Consider the following 6,763-nt stretch of genomic DNA (forward strand, 5'->3'; position numbering starts at 1 on the left):
ATAGGCAGTCTCCATAATTGAATCTTCAGCTTCTGAATTTGTCAACAGTAATAAAGAGTGCAATTAGAAAGTAACTAGGGAAATAATAATAGTTGTGCCTTTATGAAGACTGAGACCCTTTTATAAACTCTGTGTAATTAGTTTTTGTGTGATAGCAAATCTTTTTGAGTCCTGCAAAATGTGGGCTATATCATATCTGAATGTTATTGATATCTCTTTCTCATATACAGAGCAATTAGGAAAGAAAGCTTAAAAAAGACTGACGAAGTAAAAATAGAGATAATTGAAAACTGAGAATAATCATTTCTATTGTCCAAAAAAGTGATAATGGAACCCAGCATGTAATCTATTTTTCATCATGTTGTCATTCTATGTTCTAATACCGGATTAGTCAATGGAAGAGTTCATCCATCATAAGGGGCTTAATGTTCCTTCAAACCAGAATCATTGCAGGAAGTTAGATTGGGGCCAATAAGTCCCTGAAATATTCAAACATTATCATTGGGAACATTAATGATGTGTGTATCATTTCATGCATTTGGCCAGTTACCCTGCTTCGTTTTTATGCGAACAACATCAACAGTGCTGCCCGATATTTTACGGAGAAGGGAAAACCGTAATTTAATTTATAAAGGGCAGAGAGAACATGCAATCTTCATAACAACTTGGGGAGGTAGGCAGGTCAGAGATCCCTATACCCTTTTTGTAGATGAAAAATATGAAACTTAAAGAAGTGAATGACTTGTCCAAGAGGCATTAAAGACTGAGTCTCGGGTCCAGGTCTTCCCATGCGACATCTTTCAGTTTTCTTTAGTTGTTGAATTTCACTTCACACCAAACATATACTTTTGGCTTTGAATTGAGTTACAAATTCTATTAAATACCAAATTCTGTACTCTTGTGTACAGATTCACAATTAAATATATCTTACGATGTGTGCAATATAGCTGTACCTTTCTGAATTTAAATAACCTTCCGCATGCATTATACATTAGGTACCTGGAGATATTCTGATTTATAAGATACATGGTTGAAGAATGGCATACTCTTTACTTAGGGAGCATCCTAAATGGCTTTCAGATGGTTGTTCTTCAGATTTATGATTTAATTAGAAAGGACTTAGAAAAACTTCAATTCGATCTAAAATTATTTGAGTGAATTGACAACTAGCACTTTAATGGAATTAGATTTCTCTGACACATACCACTCTCCTGGGGTTGTGACATTAAAAACAATTTAAAGATTCAAGCAAATCTAAATTGAAGTACTAAGTGTTGATTGTTGAGAATATGAATCACCAGAACAGGGAACACTATTTGAATAACTTCATCCCTAGAGGGAAAATGGGCCACAAAAATAAGCTGTATTACAGCATTTGCAAATCTTTCATTTGGCTAAATAATGAAGATAATTTATTGGCAGAGTAGACTGTGGGTTGAGAAAAAGAAAAAGAAAGAAACATAAATGTACCCTCCTTAATTTTAAAGCTTCCTGTTTCATGGGAATTTCTCTAAACTTCTCAGACATTTTCCTAAAAATGCCACCTTGTTCATAGGTTTGATCTGCTCAGTCTGGCCTGGGACTGAAGAACAGACGTTACAACCAGATTTCTCGCTGGGGAATAAATGCATCCATTTTAATTTTGTAAGGACATAGCTTGGGGAGTGAAGAAGGTGTTTCTTCTCTATTTCATAGAAAATACATAGCTGTGATTTGTGATTTCTGGGAACATGGTGACAGCTTGAGTACATTGGATCCAGTTCAAAGACCCTAGGTGTTTTGGAAATGAACTTTTGGTCTTCTTGAGGTAGATTATTCAGAAGTTTTCTTTGGGTTTTAAATAGTTATATTCAGTTTATTACAATTACAAATCCCCGAATGTAGTTCTTTTCTTTTGAGTTCTGCATACAAATCTTATTATTCTATTTGCAAATCTGATAGATTTTAACAGTCCTTAAAAGGGCTTTTAAATAATGTATAGTACCATTTACCAACTTAGTTTGACACCTTCAAATATTTTAAACTGCACTTAATACATTTTAATATGCAGTGTTCATTTTCCTTAAGTCTTTTAATTGTCTGATAAACAAAGCCTCTACAGTATGAAATAATTCTTACAGTAAATTGAATTTATATCTATAGTGAACCAAAAGTTCTCGTAGATGCTCCAATAGTTTTAAAGAATGCAATAAAATTCTTCTTAAAAGCATAAGTATGATCAGTTAATCGGTTCTACCTTTTAAATTGGAGTTACCAGGCTGCCACTCTAAAAGGCCAAATTATCTTGAAATAGCAAGAATGTAGATATGAAATATATACAAAAATAAAACAATGTAGTTTGATCCTCTTAAAGCTTTATCTTCTTCATTCTAAATCTTTGCATGTTTAAGAAATCTGTACTCACTAAAGAATACAGCTACCATTCCAAACTCCTGTTGTTACTTACAACCAGAGATGTTGGCCAGGTATGAGACCTGAAACTGCAGCTCTGTGGACCACACATGCTGTCATTCTGAGCCCTTTTTATACAGTCACTGTATCTCAGTTGGCTCTACTTAAAAGGAAATAGGCCTCTTAACTCACATTACCTGATTTTTTTGTTTCTTAATGAAGTCCAGCACTGCCCACCAACGCTGACCACTTGCAATTCTGTGCTGCTTAAGGTACGTTATAGTACTTAGTGCACAAGCCTGCACTCTAGAGCCAGGTTGTCTAGGTTCAAATACTGGCTCTACCACTCATTAGGTGTTTGATCATGGACGAGGAGCTTAAACAATCCGTGCCTCAGTTTTCTAATCTGTAAAATAGGGATAATACCAGAAAGTACCTCATAGGTTTGTTGTGAAAATTAAATGTGTTACTATATGTAAAACTCTTTGAATAGTCCCTGGCTTGTATGTGCTTATATAGGTATATTAACTATAAAATCATTATGTGTATTTTCCTTCTAAGATATAAATGTATTTTCCATTTAATTTGAAAGATTTTTGAACTTTATGGAATCTTGCACTCTTACATAATTATGGAATTGTGCTTTCCTTAGATATTAAAATTATATCCAATTTAATTTTGCATGTTACTTTGGATTTGTCCTTTCTGTCATCACAGCTTTATTAAGTCATTCTACTGAATGATTTTAGACTCAGCTTTATGCACTTGATAAATGACTCGCCTGAGTCACTTAACCTCTCTGTGCCTCAATTTCCTTATCTGAAAAAAATGAGATAATAATCCCTGACATGATTTACCTAATTTATTCAATAAATGTAAGTATTTATTCATCATCCACTATTTCCTAGGCATTATTCTAGATTCTTTGAATAAATTAGTGAGCAAAGCAGATAAATATTCCTGCCTTCTTGGAGATTCCGTTCTAGCCAGGTTGAGAGTGGTGGGAGAAAGTGGTGGGGAGAAGAGACTTAATGAATGAGTAAATTATATTGTATATTAGGAGGTGATAAGTGTTAAGGAAAAATAACAATGGGTTAAGAGAAATCAGAAATTTGCAGGAGGGCTCTGGGAGCCGATTACAGTATTAAACAGGGAGATCAGTGTAGGCCTTATGGAGAATGAGATTTGAGTAAAGACTAGAAGGAGATGAGGGAATGAGGTAAGACATATCCGGGGAAAGAGCATTTCAGACAGAAGGAACAATGTATTAGCTTCCGTGGCAGCAAGAAACAACTGTAATATATTAGGCTCTGACAAGCACAGACGTTTATTTTTTACTCATATTATGTGGCTGATAGACACTCCCATAATTTTTAAAAATACTTTCTTCTCTCTAGACTTAATTGTAAGTATTTAAGCTTATCAGGGCAGGGAAATATATTCCACTACAGAGAAGCATGGCAAGATTAGAGGGTATTAAGAGTTAACACAGCAGGAGTGGTTGCTCGTTCCTTAATGGTTTCCACGTGTCTTGGATTTACTCTTGGGGCAACCCCTGAGAATGTAGCCCTTAGAATGTTTTTTTTTTATATCACCAATGGATCAATTGTTTTTCTGTGTACACCTGGGTGAAATAAACCATCCCATAGTAGCTTGTCAGCATTGCTTTGCACAAACATCCAGATTGACGATGTGCACCTGGTTTCATTATTTTGATCCTGAGTTTCAATTGCCATGGCTGATTGCTAGCAAGAGGTGCCTATGTGACCAACCTATAAAAGCCTCAGGCCCTGAGGTTCGAATGGATTTCTCTTGGCAGAAACATTCCACACTTGTCCCTGTAGTTTGCTGCCAGAGGGAAAAAACCCCATCCTATGTGGACTTGGATGAGGAAGGACATCAGAAACCTATGCTGGACCTCTCTGGACTCTTAATGAATATCTTTTTCCTGCTGCTTTTGCTCTGAATCTTCTGCTGTGATAAATCTTAGCCATGAGTAGAGCCCTCTATCGAATCCATTCTTTCTAGTGTATCATTGAACTTTAGAAGGAGGTTGTTGGACTCCCCGCAGAAGAAGAGAATTGATCATTGTTTTCACAAACAATTAGAACATAGGCTTAAAAGCAGGAACATGCCTTGCAAGATCAAGAAACAGTAAGGAAGCTCAAGTTTGTGGAGCAAGGTTGTAAGAGGGAGAGGGATAGGAGATGGGTTCAAGAAGTAAGGGGGGACAGATCATGTAGGGTTTTGTAGGTCATAATAAGATAGGAAGCCATTGGAGGGCTTTGAGTGGAAGAGTGACATAATCTAAGTTTTAAAGGGGATCACTAGGGCTACTGTTTTGTGAATGGATGGTAGCCGGGCGAGGGTTAAAGTTGGGAAACCCATTAGGAGGCTCTTGCAATAATCCAAGTGAGAGATGAGGGTGACCTGGACCAGCTAGCAACATTAGAGGTGGTAAGAAGTGGTCAGATCTGGGATATTTGAAGATGATTTTTATGAATCAAGTAAAGTAATGCTGTGTGTGAAAGTTTGCCAGATGTAAGGCATCATACACAGGTAAATGACTTTAATCAGGTTTGGAATATTGTTTTGGCCAAGAGATTAAAAAGGGCCTGAGAGAGACTCCTGAGGGAAGAGGAAAACTCCCATTGCCCAGGCTGAAGAGGGGGCTTTCTCAGGCTATTCATGAAACTGCATACAGACCTTTTTTTGATGAAAATCCAAAGAAACATGATTTGACACTGCTGTTACTTCAGATCATCTGTAGTCAGGCCTAGCCTACCAACCCAGGCATATTAGCATAGAGAAAAATTCCTTTCCACATTCCCCAAGGGGACCTTTTTCCCTAACACTACATCTGCCTACTGGGATTGGATTTGTTCTGCCTTTACTCACTGGCAAACACGAAACCAATGTGATCTCAACTATGGGTGTTTTCTGCCACCATGTATCATTGAAAACACATGCCAATGTCACATATTCTGAAGCCAGCTTCTGGGCAGAGGTCACCAGTAAGAATTTTGCCTGTGCCCTGCTTTCCAGTATCCTAGTGCTTCGCTTGTGTGCCCTTTTTCTTTCCCCAATTCCTACCTGCCCTCTCCCAACACACATGTGTAGCAGTATTTCCGAAGGCGTGATTCTCTGTTGTGCTTGGAGATGATTCTGCTAACTCAGATGCAAAGGAGAAATTTGAGCTGAATTATTTCTATTGTCTCTGTTCTAAAAATATTACTTCCTCTTTGCTTAATGTGTGAAGGAAATATGTAGCTTTATTTCTACATAACAGATGCAAAAGCACCTCAGGTAAGGCAGTAACCCCCTGTTGTGAATGCATTTTGATGTACTTAGAGTTGCCACAATTAGAAAACTAAAGCCCTATAGAAAACCCAAAGCTAATTATACCTGGAAGAGTCAGGAAATTGGTTTAACAAAGAAATTTGTGGTATTATCCCTGTTGACAATTGGATTAGGGGATGTTCCCAGTTCTGTGGTTTACAGGATATTTTTCTACAAATCGTTAACAAAAAATGTCAAACTCTTTTATTTTTCTCTTTGAAAGAAAGCCACAGGTCCTTTAGGGGATCCGAGTGCAGCACAGCAAAGCCAGCAAATGTATTTAGAATGTTGCCTGGCCAACAAGTTGTGTTGCTACCTGACCCATGAGACAGTGAGTGGATAAGGCAGTTTGCATAATGATATGCTACTTGGGATGCTTCAGAGGAAGAGAGTACATTTTTCTAAAAATCTCCTTTACCACACTTAGGAAACTTTCCATTTCGAACCATATGAATACATTTTTCTTGTTTGATGCATAGTAGCACTACCCAAGCCTTTATGATGTATAGGTGCTCTTTAGGAGGAGAGAAACATTTGAGTTCTATTAATACCTGTCAAACGTAAAGTGTGTGTGGGGGGGAGGGGTCAAATGGGGGTCACTTAAACTAATTCTTATTCCTTTATTTAGCACTGTGGCGTCAAAGTGGACTCGACTTGGATTTTAGCCATAGCTCTGTTGTTGATGAGCTGTGTGACTTCGAGAAAGGCACTGAACCTGTCAGGAACTTAGTTTTCTCAGCTGTAAAAAGGAGGACTGTTAGTTGTGTTTGATACATTCAACAAATATTTATCGAGTAGTTGCTGTGTGTCAAGTACTATCATAGGTGCATAGACTGTATTAGTGAACAAAACAGGTAAGGATCCCTGTCCTGGTGGCGTTGCCATTCTAGCTGGGGGTGGGAGCACAAATACAAACAATAAAAATAATAAAATGTTCTATTAGGCTGGAAGGTGATGAATGCTATGGAAAAGAGAAAATAGAGTCCAGTGAGAGAATTTTGAAGTGCTGGCAGAGGTGGGGTGGTGAGGTTTA

This window comes from Pteropus vampyrus, unplaced genomic scaffold (genome assembly GCF_000151845.1).
Source record: "Pteropus vampyrus isolate Shadow unplaced genomic scaffold, Pvam_2.0 Scaffold686, whole genome shotgun sequence".
Lineage (NCBI taxonomy): Eukaryota > Metazoa > Chordata > Mammalia > Chiroptera > Pteropodidae > Pteropus > Pteropus vampyrus.